General features: G+C 40.2%; 1 protein-coding gene across 2 annotated transcripts in view; it reads right to left on the bottom strand.

The window, feature by feature from the left end:
* The window catches only part of LOC134226539 (uncharacterized), a 710,533-nt gene extending 696,591 nt beyond the window's left edge, over positions 1 to 13,942 (bottom strand). For both annotated transcript variants that reach the window (XM_062707374.1, XM_062707375.1), the window contains exon 1: positions 12,935 to 13,942. The gene's annotated coding sequence lies outside the window, so the exon portion shown is untranslated. The remainder of the gene's footprint in view (positions 1 to 12,934) is intronic.
* Between the last annotated feature and the right edge of the window lie 5,163 nt (positions 13,943 to 19,105).

Raw genomic sequence — 19,105 nt, 5'->3', positions numbered from 1 at the left:
GTAGGATGTTTCCGTAGGCTCCACCTCTTGCGCTTTTTAGATTGCAAGAGAGTTATATTTGATGGCACATACGCAAAGATTGTTTCTTTCCGAATAGTTGCAACACAGCGAAATGTTCAGTAGTGAAACAATTTGTGCTGCTTGGGTCGCAGCCTCCCGCGGAATGGTAATCCGAAGTACCCGCAAAGGCCATATGGAGATCACCTAACCAAGAAACGAAAAACCAAATCGACCACGTTATAATCGACGGTAAATTCTTCTCCGACATCACGAACGTCCGCACTTACCGCAGTGCGAATATTGAATCCGACCACTACCTCGTTGCAGTATGCCTGCGCTCAAAACTCTCGACGGTGTACAACACTAGACCTGTGCGCCGCCACGCCGCCGACACTTATTGACGTACGCCGACGCCGGTCAAGGTGTCGGCGGCGCGCCATACGCCGGTTAGCTCAACGCCGCCGAATTTCGAATTTCACGCCGATGATTGGCCAACACAAAAATCACAGTATGCTGTGCGTTTGCATCTGCCGAAACATCTTTTTAAAGGTTTGAATGTTACATATCTTGATTGGTTTAGTGCTTATATACGAGCCTACAAGTTAACATTATGAATGCTGAATTTGGATTCCCAGTCTGGTATGATTTTTTTAAACTTCCCTGGGCATGGAATATCATTGTGATAGTCTCTTGATATGCAAGCTAAGCATTTTTGGTATGAAAAAAAAACAGTATTTTGGCCATAACTTCTGAGTCCATAGTCCGATCCGGCCAATTTCCACTAGGAAACAATGGGACACGATTCTGCGTCGAATGCAACTTGTTGAGAGCGAATCGGCAGAGGGTAAGTGCCTAAAAATGAGTTAGATTATTTTGCGCACACACATACACACACAGACAGACATCACCTCAATTCGTCGAACTGAGTTGAATGGTATATAACACTATGGGTATCCAGGCCTCCTATAAAAAGTTCGTTTTTGGAGCGAACATATAGCCTTTACGTATACTTTGTATACGAGAAAGGCAAAAAGCACATGATAATTAATATGCGTAAAACATTTAAGATGAGTGGGAAATTTAGAAAATTTAAATCGTGTAAAAACAGAATCCAATGTACTTGAATTGCCAGAATTGTTCGGAAAAAAATTGTCCTGGAGGAAGTTCTAAAGGAATACATGAAGAAAATTTTTGGTCTTGAAGAATTTCTGAATTTATCCCCGTTTTAATTTCTGGAAGCTTTTCTGAAGCAATCCCTGGGTAAAATTCTTGGAAGAATGTCCAAAGAAATTCTTTAAGAATGTCGGTAATTTTTCTTAGGAGTTCCTTTGGAAATTTCTCTAGGAATTCGTACGGAGATATCGTAAAATTCATCCTAGAGTTGTGAAAGGAAATGGCGGAGAAAATGAATTTCCGAGGCAGATCAGAGACACTTACGAGAAGCTTGCTGGATAGAGAGAATCTCCTTTCAACAGTGTAATCCAAGAGACTAGTAAATAGATTAGCTATACTATATTTTGATAAAGTATTCCCAAATAAATTTCTTGGTTTTCTTGAAATAATTTACGAAGGAAGTCCTAGAGGATTTTTTTAAAGAATCCCTGAAGAAAGTTCAGAAGGAATCCTTGCAGGAATGATCAAAGCAATTCTTTATTAAATTTAAGAATATCGTTACTTTAGGAGATCCTTTGGAAATTATATCTGATATATGAAAATTTGTCCTAGAATTTTGGAAGAAAGTGGCGGAGGAATTCCGAAAGAAGTACTAGATGAATTTCCAAGGGAATGGAATGTCTTATGAAATACCTGGAAAAGTTCCCGAGGAATTGTTAAAATAATTTCCGAAGGAATTTTGTAGAATTTTTTAAAATTATGTATGTATGCATGCAGTTATCCACCATCCTGGCTTGAGTCTTGCTCTACATACGGCTCCACCCAATACTATTGGCCGCCGAATTTAATTACCATTTTGCTTTCAATGCACAGCTGTATGAAGGGCAAAAAACGGAGGTGGCGAACCCGTAAGCAGAGACACTTACGCGAAGCCAACAGACCAACTACGAGATTTGAAATACTTATTGAGCTTTCCAAGAAATGGCTTCTTTAAAGAAGGGTGCGTCAAATCCATTACTGTGGGGAAGTGTACACAACTACATGGGTTGATTTTTTTTTTTAAAGTATTCCAAAAAGAAGCTTGAAAGATTCCTGATGAAAATGTCAGAATTAATCTCAGAAGAATTTTTGAAGGAATTTCCAGAAGAATTCGTTAAGAAATTTCCTAAGATCCTCAAAAGATCCGAAGCAATTCCCGAGGAAGATTTAAAAAGGAAATCTGGTTTTATTTGTGGAGGGTTTTCGAAGGAATTCCTGGAAAAATTCCTGATCGAAATCCTAACGGAATTTTTGAAGGTATACTAGAATGAGTTTCTTGATGATTTACCAAATTTGTTCCGTAATATACTTCCTAGGGAATTCTTTAAGATTTTTACGAAAACAAAAGCGTAGAAATTTTCTAAGGAACTCAAGGGAATTCTTGTGATTATCCTCCGTCTCGATATTTTGGAAGTTTTTCTTGGCATGTAGTCTTGATTCTAGAGTCAAAACTGAGTTTGTTTTACTACTGTATGGATTTTCGAAGGATACAGGAATTTTCATTTATATTCCAATAGCTATTTGTTTGGTAAGTCCATTAAAAAATCCTTCGTAAGTTCCTTTCAGAATTCCTTCGGAAATTCATTTAAAAATTTTGTTCGAAAATCTTTTCAGGTTCTCTTTCGGATATTCCTTCAAGAATTGAGTCGAAAATTCCTCCAGGAATTTCTTCGAAAATATCTTTAGAAAAGTTACCACATGCATCCAGGGATTCCATCAGAAAACCCTCCTTAAAGGCCTTTTTTCAGAATTTCCTTTGGAACTTCCTCTAGGAAGTCCTTAGGAAAATCCTTCAGTGAACCGTACAAAATTCCTGCAGGAATAATTCGGAACAAATTCAAATTTGGAGGAATTTTTGAAAGAAATTTTCGAAGAAATTTCTAAAATTATTTAAGTGTTAAAGTAATTTTCAATTAAAAAAAAACACTTAAACAATGGTTTAAAAAAATTGAAGGAATTTACAAACAAAATTTCCGAAGAAGAACAGAACAGAAGATTTTTAGTATAAGAATCGTGATTCGGGCCTGACCAGTCGAATTTTTTATACTTTTTGAAAAAAGAATAGGTTCAATCTGCAGAAATTCCAATAAGAGTTGTTAAATGAATTTCCGGAGTAATGTCCGAAGGAATTTCTATAAGAAATTCGGAAAAAGTTCTAATTAAATTCCAAAGGAAAATTTAAAAAAAAAATACCAAAAATATCTTCCTAGAGTTTCCAAAGAAATTCTTTAGGGAATTTCTGGATGTATTTCTATTGGAAATTCCTAAAAGAAATTATTTTATAATAAATTAAATTATAATAATTTTTTTCTACTCAGAGTTTTGTGCACACACAAAAATGAAGTAAGGTACACCGGGGCAAGTTGAAATGCGGGGTACGTTGAAACGGAAGCTGTAATTTAGATAGGAAATGACCGAATGCTCTGATTATTTTTTTCAACAAACTACTCCCCTAAACGCACCTTCTGATAACCACTCCTGGAAGATTGCACACGTAAAAAAATAATGTTATTTATTATGATTATATTTCTAATACTTTTTTTGTCAAAGCAGGCGCTTAATGTTATGTATAAAAAATACTTATTCATCGCATTAGTCACATACATTCCGAAACATATACTTTTCATTAACCTGAATGTTATTAGCTTTTTGATATGTTATCATTCATTAGGTGGCATAATGAAGAGTATAAGTATTTTCGAATCGTTTTTTGCCATAGCATATAAGGTTATTTTTTTACGTGCAGCTTTCTAATTTTTGTGTTTTGGTTGTTTGATGTTGCTCCGCATGTTCAACTCATCGGGGCAAATAGAAATGCGTGGTGCGGGGCAAGTTGAAACAATGATTCGAAACGTCACCCTCGCAATTAAAAGTGATATTTTTTTTCCAAAATTCAAATTGGTCCGCAAATACATACATTCGGAAAACATAAATTTATAAAACATGCAAACTTCTGAAAATAAATGTAATAAATTTCCGCCCATTCCATCATGAATGCAACCCTCCTACAATCTCCACTAGAATGAAAAGGAATCATGTTTGAACTGCAGTTTTGAGATTCCTGACTCTCAGAAAAATAAAACATAGAGTATGTAAACAAGCCCAAGTCCTGGTGTTAGGTGGGACGCTAAACAGCCCTGACACGATGGCCCTCCGGCGAGACAGGAGGTTTGCGCAGGCCCAATAAGCCGCCTGGAAAACCAATAATTACGAACAATATAAGAAATAATGCGACTCGATATAATCGGCAAAGACCTAGGCGACGAATAAAGGATCACGATTGGAAGCTTGGAACATGGTACTGCAAGTCGCTAGGTTTCGCAGGTTGCGACAGGATGATCTACGATTAATTACATCCCCGCAACTTCGACGTCGTGGCGCTGCAGGAGATGTGCTGGACAGGACAGAAAGTGTGGATAAGCGGGCATCGAGCGGCTACCTTCTACCAAAGCTGTAGCACCACCAACGAGCTGGGAACCGGCTTCATAGTGCTTGGGTAAGATGCACCAACGCGTGATTGGGTGGCAGCCAATCAGCGCAAGGATGTGCAAGCTGAGGATTAAAGGCCGTTTCTTCAACTATAGCATCATCAACGTGCACTGCCCACACGAAGGGAAACCCGACGACGAGAAAGAAGCGTTCTGGAGCAGACATACGATGGTTGCCCACTGCGGGACGTCAAAATCGTCATCGGTGACATGAACGCGCAGGTAGGAAGGGAGGAAATGTATAGACCGGTCATCGGACCGGATAGTCTGCACACCGTATCGAATGACAACGGCCAACGATGCATAAACTTCGCAGCCTCCCGCGGAATGGTAGCCCGAAGCACCTTCTTTCCCCGCAAAAATATCCACAATGCCACATGGAGATCACCTAACCAAGAAACGGAAAACCAAATCGACCACGTTCTAATCGACGGTAAATTCTTCTCCGACATCACGAACGTCCGCACTTACCGCAGTGCGAATATTGAATCCGACCACTACCTCGTTGCAGTATGCCTGCGCTCAAAACTGTCGACGGTGTACAACACGCGTCGAAGTCAGACGCCGTGGGTTAACACTGGGCGGTTACAAGACGGTAGACTAGCCCAAGAATACGCGCAGCAGCTGGAAGTGGCACTCCCAATGGAAGAGCAGCTAGGCGCAGCGTCTCTTGAAGATGGCTGGAGAGATATTCGATCCGCCATTGGTAGCACCGCAACCGCTGCACTTGGCACGGTGCCTCCGGATCAGAGAAACGACTGGTATGACGGCGAATGTGAGCAGTTAGTAGAAGAGAAGAATGCAGCATGGGCGAGATTGCTGCAACACCGCACGAGGGCGAACGAGGCACGATATAAACAGGCGCGGAACAGACAAAACTCGATTTTCCGGAGGAAAAAGCGTCAGCAGGAAGATCGAGACCGTGAAGAGACGGAGCAACTGTACCGCGCTAATAACACACGAAAGTTCTATGAGAAGTTGAACCGTTCACGTAAGGGCTACGTGCCACAGCCTGATATGTGTAAGGACATAAACGGGAACCTTCTTACGAACGAGCGTGAGGTGATCCAAAGGTGGCGGCAGCACTACGAAGAGCACCTGAATGGTGATGTGGCAGACGAAGATGACGGTATGGTGATGGACCTGGGGGAACGCGCGCAGGACATAATTTTACCGGCTCCGGATCTCCAAGAAATCCAGGAGGAGATTGACCGGCTGAAGAACAACAAAGCCCCTGGGGTTGACCAACTACCAGGAGAGCTATTTAAACACGGTGGCCTCACTGGCTAGAGCGCTGCACTGGGTCATTACCAAGATTTGGGAGGAGGAAGTTTTGCCGCAGGAGTGGATGGAAGGTGTCGTGTGTCCCATCTACAAAAAGGGCGATAAGCTGGATTGTAGCAACTACCGCGCAATCACATTGTTGAACGCCGCCTACAAGGTACTCTCCCAAATTTTATGCCGTCGACTAGCACCAATTGCAAGGGAGTTCGTGGGGCAGTACCAGACGGGTTTTATGGGCGAACGCTCAACCACGGACCAGGTGTTCGCCATTCGCCAAGTACTGCAGAAGTGACGCGAATACAACGTGCTAACACATCATCTATTCATCGACTTCAAAGCTGCATATGATACAATCGATCGGGACCAACTATGGCAGCTAATGCACGAACACGGATTTCCGGATAAACTGACACGGTTGATCAAAGCGACGATGGATCGGGGGGATGTGCGTAGTTCGAGTTTCAGGGGCATTCTCGAGTCCCTTCGAAACCCGCAGAGGGTTACGGCAAGGTGATGGTCTTTCGTATCTGCTATTCAACATCGCTTTGGAAGGGGTAATACGAAGAGCAAGGATTAACACGAGTGGTACAATTTTCAATAAGTCCGTCCAGCTATTTGGCTTCGCCGACGCCATAGATATTATGGCACGTAACTTTGAGAAGATGGAGGAAGCCTACATCAGACTGAAGAGGGAAGCCAAGCGGATCGGACTAGTCATCAACACGTCGAAGACGAAGTACATGATAGGAAGAGGTTCAAGAGAAGACAATGTGAGCCACCCACCGCGAGTTGGCATCGGTGGTGACGAAATCGAGGTGGTAGAAGAATTTGTGTACTTGGGCTCACTGGTGACTGCCGAAAATGATACCAGCAGAGAAATTCGGAGACGTATAGTGGCTGGAAATCGTACATACTTTGGACTCCGCAAGACGCTCCGATCGAATAGAGTTCGCCGCCGTACCAAACTGACAATCTACAAAACGCTCATTAGACCGGTAGTCCTCTACGGACACGAGACCTGGACGATGCTCATGGAGGACCAACGCGCACTCGGAGTTTTCGAAAAGAAAGTGCTGCGTACCATCTATGGTGGGGTGCAGATGGCGGACGGTACGTGGAGGAGGCGAATGAACCACGAGCTGCAAGAGCTGCTGGGAGAACCATCCATCGTTCACACCGCGAAAATCAGACGACTGCGGTGGGCCGGGTACGTAGCCAGAATGTCGGACAATAATCCGGTGGAAATGGTTCTCGACAACGATCTGACAAAGGCGAGGTACGCAGCGAGCAAGGTGGATCGATCAGATGGAAGATGACTTGCGGACCCTCCGTAGTAGTTGGCGACGTGTAGCCATGGACCGAGCCGAATGGAAGACTCTTATATACCGCACAGGCTACTTCGGCCTTAGTCTGAATAAATAAATAAATAAATGTAAACATTTCGTCAATTCCACCTTTCCCTCCACCAGTGCCTATTTCTCCAATCGAAGAGTTCAAGAGAGATATGCAGGCTGGGTAATTAATGTGCATTTATAAGAAGCCACCACCGAATTAATCAAGTGCACAATATACAAGTGAACCAAATAATGGACCACCCTGGTCACAAATTTAATAAATTTTCAGGGTAGTGCGTTCTCCAGAATTTGGTCTCTGAAAATACGCCTTTGACTTTGTTGTACACTGCCCTTATTCGCATAAGAGTCCAATGTAATTTTCTCCGACTTGAGTAATTTGCCGCTTCAAACTTGTTTTACATGGAGAAATACAAAAAAAAATCTAATAAATTGAAAAAAATGCTATCTTTCCAAAAAATTTACATAATATTCTTCATCTGTATATATTTCTGTGGGACAATTATAATAACCATACTTAAGTTTATTTTTTGTGTAAAAGTGTATCAAAATCTGGAATGTCATTTTTATGCGAGCAAATATCAAGATGAAACAACAAAAGTGGGATTTGTTTTCAAATTTCTACACACCCATTTCAAATCACTCAGAGACTGAGTGAAATTGTATTACTGTCTCTTTTCCCACGGAAAAGTTACTCAATTTTCGTAAAAAGGAGAACTACTCAAAATTTGAGTAGTTTCACTTTTTACGAAAAATGAGTAAGATTTCCGTGAGAAAAAAAGAGACGGCAATACAATTTCACTCAGTCTCTGAGTGATTTGAAACGAGCGTGTAGAACAAAGCCTACTAATCTCAAGCTAATTTCTGAAAGAAAACCAAAATCGTCAAAAACTTACATATGACTCTTATGTGAATCCTGGCAGTATTATAGTCACCTTTACAACCGCATGCTTCTTGAGTGTCACTGAGTACATACATATTGTTATTAAGGTCACTCCTGATAGAATCCAAGTTTTAAAGTGTTCACGTTTTCGGGGGCACACCACTCGATACGGAATCATCTGTATATATTTCTGTGGGACAATTAAAATAACCGTACTTAAGTTTATTTTTTGTGTAAAAGTGTATCAAAATCTGGAATGTCATTTTTATGCGAGCAAATATCAAGATGAAACAACAAAAGTGGGATTTGTTTTCAAATTTCTACACACCCGTTTCAAATCACTCAGAGACTGAGTGAAATTGTATTGCCGTCTCTTTTCCCACGGAAAAGTTACTCAATATTCGTAAAAAGTGGAACTACTCAAAATTTAAGTAGTTCCACTTTTTACGAAAAATTAGTTTTCCGTGAGAAAAAAAAGAGACGGCAATACAATTTCACTCAGTCTGAGTGATTTGAAACGAGCGTGTAGAACAAAGCCTACTATTTTATCAGTTTTACTTAAACAGGAGACAATCTCAAGCTAATTTCTGAAAGAAAACCAAAATCGTCAAAAACTTACATATGACTCTTATGTGAATCCTGGCAGTATTATAGTCACCTTTACAACCGCATGCTTCTTGAGTGTCACTGAGTACATACATATTGTTATTAATACGGCAGAATTGGGTTGTTTAGGGGTATATATGTTTTTACATATTCTAAATCTGCATAAAAAACTGAGCCTAACCCCAATTTTTCAGAATTTTTGGAGATTTTTAATTTGCATTTTAAATTTATATGGGACTAAAAATTTGTTCTTATGCTGCATGGGCTAACTGTCATTCTATGAATGTTAGTGTCATTCTATCGATTGAAATGGCTTATTGTTTGCTGTATAAAAATGTAAATAAAAGGTTTACAAACAAAATAAAAATATGTTGGAGATCAGAAAAGCATGCTCTTTATGTTAAACTATAAAAAACCACATATTTTTCTTTGCTTAACAACCCAATTAGCTCATGTCTGTATATAACGCAGTGTTTCAACTTGCTCCGATACGGGGCAAGTTGAAACATTACATAGTTATAAAAAAAATCAATATGCAAAATATTTATTTAAAAAATTTGTTAAGGTTGCTTATTTTTTATGTATAATCTTTGGCCCGAACTAGCAAACATCGTAAACGGATTCAAAATATATGAAAAGGTTATTTTTTACAGCACTTCGAATTTCAACTTTGAAAAACCCGTTTCAACTTGTCCCGGTGTACCTTAAAATGATAGCCTTTCGGCACAACTTTGTTGTACGAGAAATGCAAAAACATAATTGACACTGTTTATATTAATGTTTAAGGCTACCTTACACCTCTGGAAAATTTTCCGCCGGATTTAGGTCCCTGTGCGTTTTAAATGGGGCAGGAATTTTGATTTTCCGTGCCCAAATCCCGAAAACATCGCATATGTAATCCCGGCCCCATTTAAAATGCACGGGGACCAAAATCCGGCGGAAAATTTTCCCGAGGTGTAAGGTAGCCTTTAAGGTAGCCTCACACCTCGGGAATTTGATCCGCGGATTTTTTCCCCATGTGTTTTTACATATGCGATGTTTTCGGGATTTGGGCACGGAAAATCAAAATCCCGGCCGCATTTAAAATGCACGGGGACCAAAATCCGGCGGAAAATTTTCCCGAGGTGTAAGGTAGCTTTTACCGTTGAAAATGCTTTGCGGACGAAAATCAGATTCAGAATGAGTAATATTCAACCGAATATTGACAGTCCAGAGCTGACTATGAATGTGTCTGGAAGTGAGCTGACTAGAGCATAAAATATTCATCTTCATAAAGCAACTTCAGTCCGAATTTTGACAAACATCGCATGAATATTCAAAACATAGAATGACATAGTCAGACAACTACACCACAAACTCATTCATTCGACTGTCACTGAGTGTGCTTGCTATGTGCAGAAAAAACATAATTAGCATTGTTTTTGTTGATGTTTACCGTTGAAAGTGCCTCGCAGATGAAAATCGTATCCAGTTCTATGTGATACATTACTTTACTCGTTTGACGTGAGTAAGCTGACAAGTGAAGAAAGGTGGAGTTCACCAAAAAATTGAAATAATCGAATAATCGATTTTTTTAAGTGAAGTCCATTTTTCTTCATTTGTCAGTTCACTTTCGATACATTCATAGTCGGCTCTGGACAGTCAATATTCAGTTGAATATTATTCATTGAATATTTATGCACATTTTACAAATTGATAAATTATCTGAAATCTGTACACGTTTAAAATGAGTAAAGTGATTTATCACACAGGACTGAATCCGATTTTCATCCTCGAGGCACTTTCAGCTGTAAACATCAACATAAACAATGCTAATTATGTTTTTTTCTGCACATAGTAAACACATTCAGTGACAGTCGAATGAATGAGTTCGTGGAGTAGTCGTCTGACTATGTCATTCTATGTTTTGAATATTCATGCTATGTTTGTCAAAATTCGGACCGAAGTTGCTTCATGAAGATGAATATTTTAAGCTCTGATCAAAATAATCCAGTTTCCATTATCATGTACCTATTTTAACGCATACCTCGGCAAGCAACTTTGAAACGATAGCAATTTCAATCCAGGTCCTTTTCAGCAGAATTGATCAACATAATTACAAACGCTCTCGGTCAAGCTTTCCCGTAATTTCAGCATATTTCGTTGACTAATGAATTATTGACAATGATTTATTGAAGAATAAATCCTTATTAAAGGGGGCACTACAAATTATAAATGTGGTGACGGTAGCGACCGGTTCTATAGAAAACGTTATTCTGTTCCAATTTATCAATTATGTACCAATTTTCTTTATGTTTTGAGCTAAACAAAATGAAACATTTTCGGTTAATATATGTAACGAGCTCGCCAAAAACAAAATTGAAGTGTTATCGCTGTTCACTAAAGGAAGCCATACCTCAAAATCGTCCTAGCGCAGATAAAACAATTAGCGAACGAGTACTGTACCAACTGCCAAAACCAAAAACCACAGTCTCACGAAACACGAAAGAAACCCAAAGTGTAGCTTGCCGAGAAAAGTTTGATTTGTTTAAACATTTACCTTACCAAATTCCAAGAATAACCAGACTTGCCATGGCGCGAAGTGCACCCGAAGCCACGAATCGATAAAAATGGCTCCTGGCTCGAAGCGTTTCCAACTTTTCTCCGTCAATCTTGCGCCCGCAATCATCACTCGCAGCACGAGGAGTGTGGCTACGGCAACACAACTCTTGAAATAACAACCTCTTCAGTTTGGTTGCGCACATTGCGAAAATTCCGAACACTGATATCCGGGGAATCAGCAAAGATCAATCCACCAAAAACATTTCATGAACACTAAGCTGGGTGAAATCTGATAATTTCGTCAAAATCATTATCTCGAATAACTATTAGCAACTATCTATAATATCTATAATATCGAATAACTATCGTATTGAAGCTCTTTTAGTTAGTTGTAATTTAAGGATGGAGCGATTGTGTTTGGAAGAAGATTGAAATATATCACTATGGCATGGGCAAAGCCAGGATTTTGCACAGGGGTGAACTATCAAAGATCTGAGTAACATTGCGCGTCGCTTCGGTTGAAAGAAACGCGATTATCCACAGTTTTCTCGAAGCGACAATAATTGTATAGGATTTTGTTTTCGCGGGGTGAAATCCGTGATTCTTTACAGTTAAGTAACATTTTGGTTTAAAAAATAAGAAAAAAGACAGACTTAGTCCTACGTCAAAATCTTATTCAGTCTTTTTTTTAAATTAACATTTTGGTTTTTATAAAGGTCATGAAGACCGTGATTACAGCTTGGAAACTTGAATGTTTCTGGGAAAGTTTGCAAAGCCTGGCAAGCATTTCAGAGTTTTTTTTATCGCAAAGCAGTGAAAGTATTCAACAGTACGGAGGGAATGTTATAGCTGAAACGCGGGAACATATGAAATCAAACGATATGCGAAGGTTTTACCAGACTGTCAATGCAATAGCACGTGGCACAAGATTGGCAGCCAAGTGGACAGAAAACTTCGGGAATTTGTTGAAATTAGGAATTTGATTAGATTAGGATGAAATATTTACGTAGTTGGCAACGGTAATGCTATGGAACCACCATTTATTGCCTTGAGAAGATGGAGAAAGCCTCATTCAGACTGAAAAAATAAGTTAAGCGGATCGGACTAGTCATCAGCAAGTCGAAAGCGAAGGACATGATATGAAAAGGATCAAGAGAGGACAATGTAAGCCACCAACCACGAGTTTGTATCGGTGATGACGAAATGGAGGTGAGAGAAATTCTGGTCCTTTTCTCGCTGGTGACCTTCGATACCGATACCAGCAGAGAAATTCTATAAAAAAGTTCGTTTTTGGAGTGAAGGACTTTCAGTACCTTTTTTAAATTCCCTTATAATAAAGTATTTGAAATTTTCTATAAAAAATTAGGAACTTGCCAAAAATAATCAAGAGTAGAACCAATAAAATAATTTAAAAAAATAGCCAAATCGTACAAAGTCTTTATAAACATGAGAAAACTTTCTGTGTCTAATGAATATTCAAATAAACACCATGAATATTCATAATTGAGTTAGTTTTCTTATATCAGCTAGACATTTTACATCTTCTTAACTTCAAAGGAATCCCAGAATGTCCCACAAGCTACAACATCACAGATGACAAGCAAATTAAGCCAGACGAAAGTACTTACATTTTGATCCAATTTCGTACGTTGAAGAAACTGCCGTGGCACTGAGCGCGAACGAATAAATAAATAGCACGCTTGCCGTCGTGAGCAGAACCAGTCGAATATCCCCAACCCCTGGGCTGCTGAAGGTCTTCACGAAGCGTTCTGTTGGAAGGTTTCTCCCTCAGGTAGGACCGCCTTTGTGTTCTCTACTACCTTTTATCGGGTCTTTCAATAGTAATCTTTGCACAATTGTGTCACCTTGATGCTGAAAGCACTTCCTGCCCACGCAAAATGGGATTGCTGCCAGCGGGATTTAAATATTCGAAACTTTCACGTGGTGCGCCTTTTCCTGAGCTCCGGTCCTTTCTGTTCCTTTGGCAGGTATTTCTCTTCGCCGTGCCAAAAATCAAATTTCCTGTTGTCAAATTCGTCCCGACATGGGGCACGAGTCTATAAATAAACACTTATTCTCTTGGTAAAAAAAAATCTGTTTTTTCACGAACACGCGTGTAAATTTAATTATTGCACAAATGTGTCGTTTTAGAGGAAAGATCCCTTTTGGGAATACAATTTCTTCCTTTTCCACACCCCTGCACACAGACGGTCGTTGACAGTAGGTCTATGTACAGTGAACGAATCTCTTGAGATGGCATGGAACTGCTGTAAATATTGTTCACTTCGGTTGCTGCCACTCGACAACTTGTTCTGCGTCATTTGCTTCTGGACCATTTTTCAGGCATAAATATCCACTTCCTCCCGCTACAACGTTTTCAACACTTTTACCAACGGGATTCATGTCTTTACCACTGAGCTAAGAATATTATTTTTTACCACTTTCTCACTACCAGTTGCTTTTTTGCAATGCAGGAAGAACCTTGACAGCTTGCTCCCATTAAAGCACACCCCCACCACTAACACTTCTTACAGGTGGTTTCCCAAGATCAACAGATTGTTCTTCAACTTTCCACTGGGCATTCTCTTTCATTCCCCAAAGGCAGAAGTCTTCCTCCACAAGGTCGACCACCAACATCCAACAATTCTCCTAACACGACTGAGCTCGAGCGCGCCTCATATTTCACTTTTATATGCACGGGAAAACAGACCCACCCAGCAACCCACCACCCCACAGGAGCCTTTTTCCGCAGACCGTCCATCGTTTTTTTTTCCGAGGACACGAATGCTCTCACGCTGCAGCCACGCACGGGCCGAGAAGAATCTCTTCTGGGAATTATGAGCAACAGGAGGTTAATGGATGCTTAACTGAGTGTCGAAACCGAAACGAGCACGGGGCTGCCGATGTGGACGGATAGGTTTACCGCCCCTGAAAAGGGGTATGTGTGTTTGTATGTGTGTCTGTGCCTTTCAAGAACCGCCACAACTGACGTAGTGCCGTGCCGGGGAAGAAAAGAGCGGAAGCCACAGGTGCGGTCCACCAGTCCAACTGCACGCACAGGCGCACTAACACAGCGCCGAAAGCAGGCACGGATCTGTTCACCTGTTGGAAAGTGGTTGTAGGTCTGGGGTTTGACTGTCCCCCGTTTGGTTGCGGATTGGTTCGTAAAATATCTATGTTAGTTTTATCGTTTCTCACATATTCTGTATTGGATTGATTTTTTACTGTTTAAATTGGTATTTAAAAGTAGATACTGTGAATCATTTAGGTATTATAAAATCAAAATTAATGTTTCGTTTGGAACTAATACAATAACTAAGGATTTGGGCTAGACTGTAATCGCAAAAAGTTGGACACACGAACATGTTCGCTAAAGAATTAAATATAAGCTTGGATTTCTTCAAACATTTAGGGAACAACAACATTATGGTTAAGCTTTTTACCTCAAAACTTTATTGGGTTTTCTCTCCCGATCAATTGCCCGCACTTTGCCCTCCACATTACTCATACGGTTTCCAACAATAATGGTACGGGTTCATTTTCTACTTTTGTCAACTGTTTCTACAAAGCCCGCTCGTTTTCCAACATCCTAGAAGATCTACGAAGTCTAATTGCTTTGAAAAAATCTAAGAGGAGGATCTCGGTAGATTGATGTTTTCTTCTGCACAAAAATAACATTGTAACCTCTGTACCAGTCTAGCACCGGCAAAACAATCAATTTTTGCACATAGATATCCTAAAATATTCGATACATTTTTTTCAGTTTTATGATTTTATTGGTATATTTGATGTTATGGATCATGAGACCCTTCCACATATTCACCTTGATAGGACAGGATGCCAAACATAGCGTCTCGTCTCCGTAAAGGCACTCGTGCCGATAGATTTGTATCTTGATGGAACCCATCCTGATGTACGACTGGCTCAAGAACTTCCAAGTGCACCGTTTCCTTGGCGGAAATATTAACTCAGTCTTCTCAGAAGGTGGAGGCAGGACTTTTGCCCTAAAGGTGAGAAGCCAAAGTCACTCCGAAAAGCTGTTAAAAAAGGGACAGCTAGATGATGGTTCCGAGGATCAAATCATCCCCCATCCGGTACACAACCGGGTCAGATGTATTATTTATTGTCGGGATGTGGTCGACTTCGACAATGAAGAATCGCGAGAACAGCTGGACAAGTAAGGTATTGACGAGCTACATCGTACCTCACAGAAGGTTGGTAAAGAGAGGACTAACACCCCTCTACTGGTACTCACCATTCCCCACGAATTACAGCTACTCCAGTTTCTTGAGGTGCCCCACACGACCCTACTGCCCCTCCCCAATGCAGTGCTTTTGTTTGTTATTCTTTTGGCCGCATCAAAGCAATTAGCAGCATATGTAGGAACTGCTCGAGTAAATTACCCGATTGCAGAAGACAGGAGGTGCAACCTTCCAAGATTTTGCAGCAAATGCAACAGCACGTAACCTCCAGTCGTGGCTGCCCAAGCTACCGAGCTGAGAACGAAGACCGGAAAATAGAGGTCGACTACAACCGCACCTATCCGTAGACGAGAAGAACCCTCCAGCAAGAGAGAAGAGTAAAGATTCCTACGCCAAAATCACACAAAGAAATCACATCTCCACAAACCAGTCTACTCAGCCGGCACCAGCAACAGAGGACGTTTTTGCAATTCTCCAAGTGATGAGAGCCATGCACTCCGAGGTAGAGTATCTCCGGCTCGAAGTCCAAACATTAAGGATAGAGAACAAAAAGACAACGGAACAACATCTAGCCTTCCCTCCATGGCTTAGACTTTAAATCATTAATTGCTAATCATTTAAGACTTTTAAATAGAATCGCGCCAAAATCTAGCCTAGCACGATACGAACAAAATGCAGTGTCATTAAATGTCTGTTTCACAAAGTTCTCCGCCAACAGCTCCGAAAGTCAAGTTTAGTTAGAATCCGCCAAAGATGTTGAGAGAGAAAAGGTCGCGACTGAACTCAAAACATTAGCGAACGCCTCAGCGTAAGCTTCCAGACTTCCGAACCATTGCAATGAAGTTCGCGGGAATTGCCGAATTCCTGTTCGGCCGAGGTCACCGTCCTCAATCTAAGGGTAACAGCTTCAAACTGAAGCAGAAGTGTCAAGCCTTTTTGTCCGTGGTTTGTTTCTTGTTAAAGTTGTCAAGTTTGCGTAACAAACGTAGTGTGTGCGTTGGGGTCAGTTTTGTGCGTTCCTCGAAGAAATTGTCCAGCCGGCCGTTACGTTTGTCTCAGGCAACTGCGTCACCCCGCCATCGTTGGGACGAAAAAGGAGGAGGGGCCAACCCGTCAACACGTTGGTCCCAATTCCAATCGTGGTCGCCAATTGCCACACACCGTCGCTATGAGGAGTCAGCGATTGTCGAGCCGCCGAAAACACCCACGTGGGTAAATTGGCAACGTCACCAACGCTATTCATCGCTGCGAACGTCGATAGGCGAATTCTAATGAAACTCTTGCAACACCTGCGACACCTAGTGCAAATTTAATCAACTAAGAAAAAATGTTTTCTGCTGCTGGTGAACTATAGAAGCCGTAACTTATTGAAATCTTATATTTTCACGCAAATTTGCAAATTTGAAATGGAACCTATTCAAAGAAAATCAAATTTGCATTCCACTGGTGAGTTAATTTCTGGTCGATAATAAATATGAAGCAAAGAAAATAAACCCTTTTTTCCTATTCACAGAGACCAAGCAACCTGACTCCAAGACGATTTGCCTTACTTTGAGAGATATTCTACATAGGAGATTCCATCAGACCACTTCGGGAAGGGCAGTCGGTCTTCGAATCAGAACGTATTGTATTCATTGGCTATACAAATTCGAAGGGTGTGTATTTGGACGTTGTTGGCTTTGTACTTCAAAGCTCCCTCTCGGGAGATGTTCCTCATGAGGTAAAACAACAAATCTGTCCCGGTTATCGGCAGTGGATACTGAGCTGCACATGTAAAGCGGGAACTGCAAGATGTAAGCACATCATTGATTGCTTGCTGCATATTTCAAAGTACGTATTTTAAATCATTATTTTAATACTGTTGACCCGATGTAAAGTATATTTAATCCACAGAGCTGGATTGCACCAGCTCTCGTCAAGCATGGGGAATTAATAAAGCGGAAAAAACTAGTTTATGTAAAGCGAAACGTGTCAAGGAACTTTGTTGCGTTCGAAAACATGCTGCTTTCCCAGAGGTTGATGTCAAAAAAGCTGAACTTCTTGAAGACGGTTTTCATCGTATATTGCGCAAATAGCAATCATTATATCGTCAATGGAGGTTAACATTGAAGTTTCAATCGTATTCTGAAGACTTCCAAAAAGATTGATATGTTGTATTATTTCATTATAATATCGATAATATCTCTCGTCGAAGAAATGGTGATATATGTAACCTGATTCCAATAGCTCATTCTCAATGCTAAAGCCTTTATCTACCATTATTTCGTCTCTATATGTATCAAATAGTGCCACCACATTTTCATCATTAAACATTTGCTTATCTGAGGCCTTGCCCTAAATGCTAATTAACGCTGCTGGTGTGACTCCTATCAACAATTTTACAGTCCTTCTACCTTTGTAATTGGAATAGCAAGAAATACAACAATTAATACATTTTAGTGTTACAACCGACAGTTGCGTGCAATCGAAAATGCATCTGACTTTTTCAAACCTGTTTCTAAAACACAGGGGAATATTACGATAAATTTCTTCTTGATCTGGCCAATATATAAATTGCTGTAGTACTTCTGCTAATACGTGTATCGTATGGTTGAAATAATCTGCTACAGTTAAAATAGAGATGCCACCAAACAAGGTAGGCAATTTTATTACTTCAGGGATTTATTGGATAACGAATCCTGTGATTTCTTGGATAACGCAGAACATATGCTGTTCACAGTCTATTCTATGTACCGTAAAGAGTATAACGATAGACCTTTGGTTACGCGTGTAGACCCTCAGGCCTTACTCCATGTATTTTTTGTGTAACTAAGGATAACAGCTATGGACCTAAACAGTGACCAAAAAGTATATGAGTTCCTGTTTCCTTTCGAATGATCGACTGTTTATTGTTATTTTAACTCAAAACGGCTACGCAGTCTTTAAGGATTAAAACAAGATTTATATTTGTCCAACGTTTCGACACGGGGTTGGTGTCTTCATCAGGGAAAAATATTATGTTTTGTTCCTTGTTTAATGTTTAGTCTTAAAAAAACTTTCAAGTTTGAAAATTTGTGGTAAATTATTTTGGAAAACACTTATTTTAACATAGATGACACTTATTTTCTTTATCAAACCGCCTGATTGCAAACCCCCCTTTTTCCATTTCCTGTTTCCAAAACGGCAAAAATAATCCAAATAGGTTGAAAATTGTCCACACGTCTCTCCTCAATACATTTCACAGCATACACAGCTCTCTCCTCAATAAATTTCACAGCATTCAAAATTGTTGAATTAGCGACCCATTACAATCCTATTCGATACATTGTTACTCCCGATGACGATACGCAGAGGTAGCTCAAAGAGCTTTTTTCCATGGGAAAACTGACAAAAAGTAGATACGCAAACATATCCATGAAGCGTGTTTATTTATTGTTCTGTAAGAAGTACCAAACAGAAATCAAAACCTTTTTGTATGAAGAATTTCAGAAAAAGCTATACAAATCGCTGGAAAAATAACTTTCTATCAGCCTTTTGAGCATCAGTCAAGAATTCCGAAAAATGAAAAAAATACACCTTAATATCAATTTAAAACCCAGATTAATCCACCTACAGTGA

This window comes from Armigeres subalbatus, chromosome 3 (assembly GCF_024139115.2).
Source record: "Armigeres subalbatus isolate Guangzhou_Male chromosome 3, GZ_Asu_2, whole genome shotgun sequence".
Classification (NCBI taxonomy): Eukaryota; Metazoa; Arthropoda; class Insecta; order Diptera; family Culicidae; genus Armigeres; species Armigeres subalbatus.
Note: the sequence above shows the minus strand (reverse complement) of the source record. Positions and strands in the feature narration are given on the sequence as shown.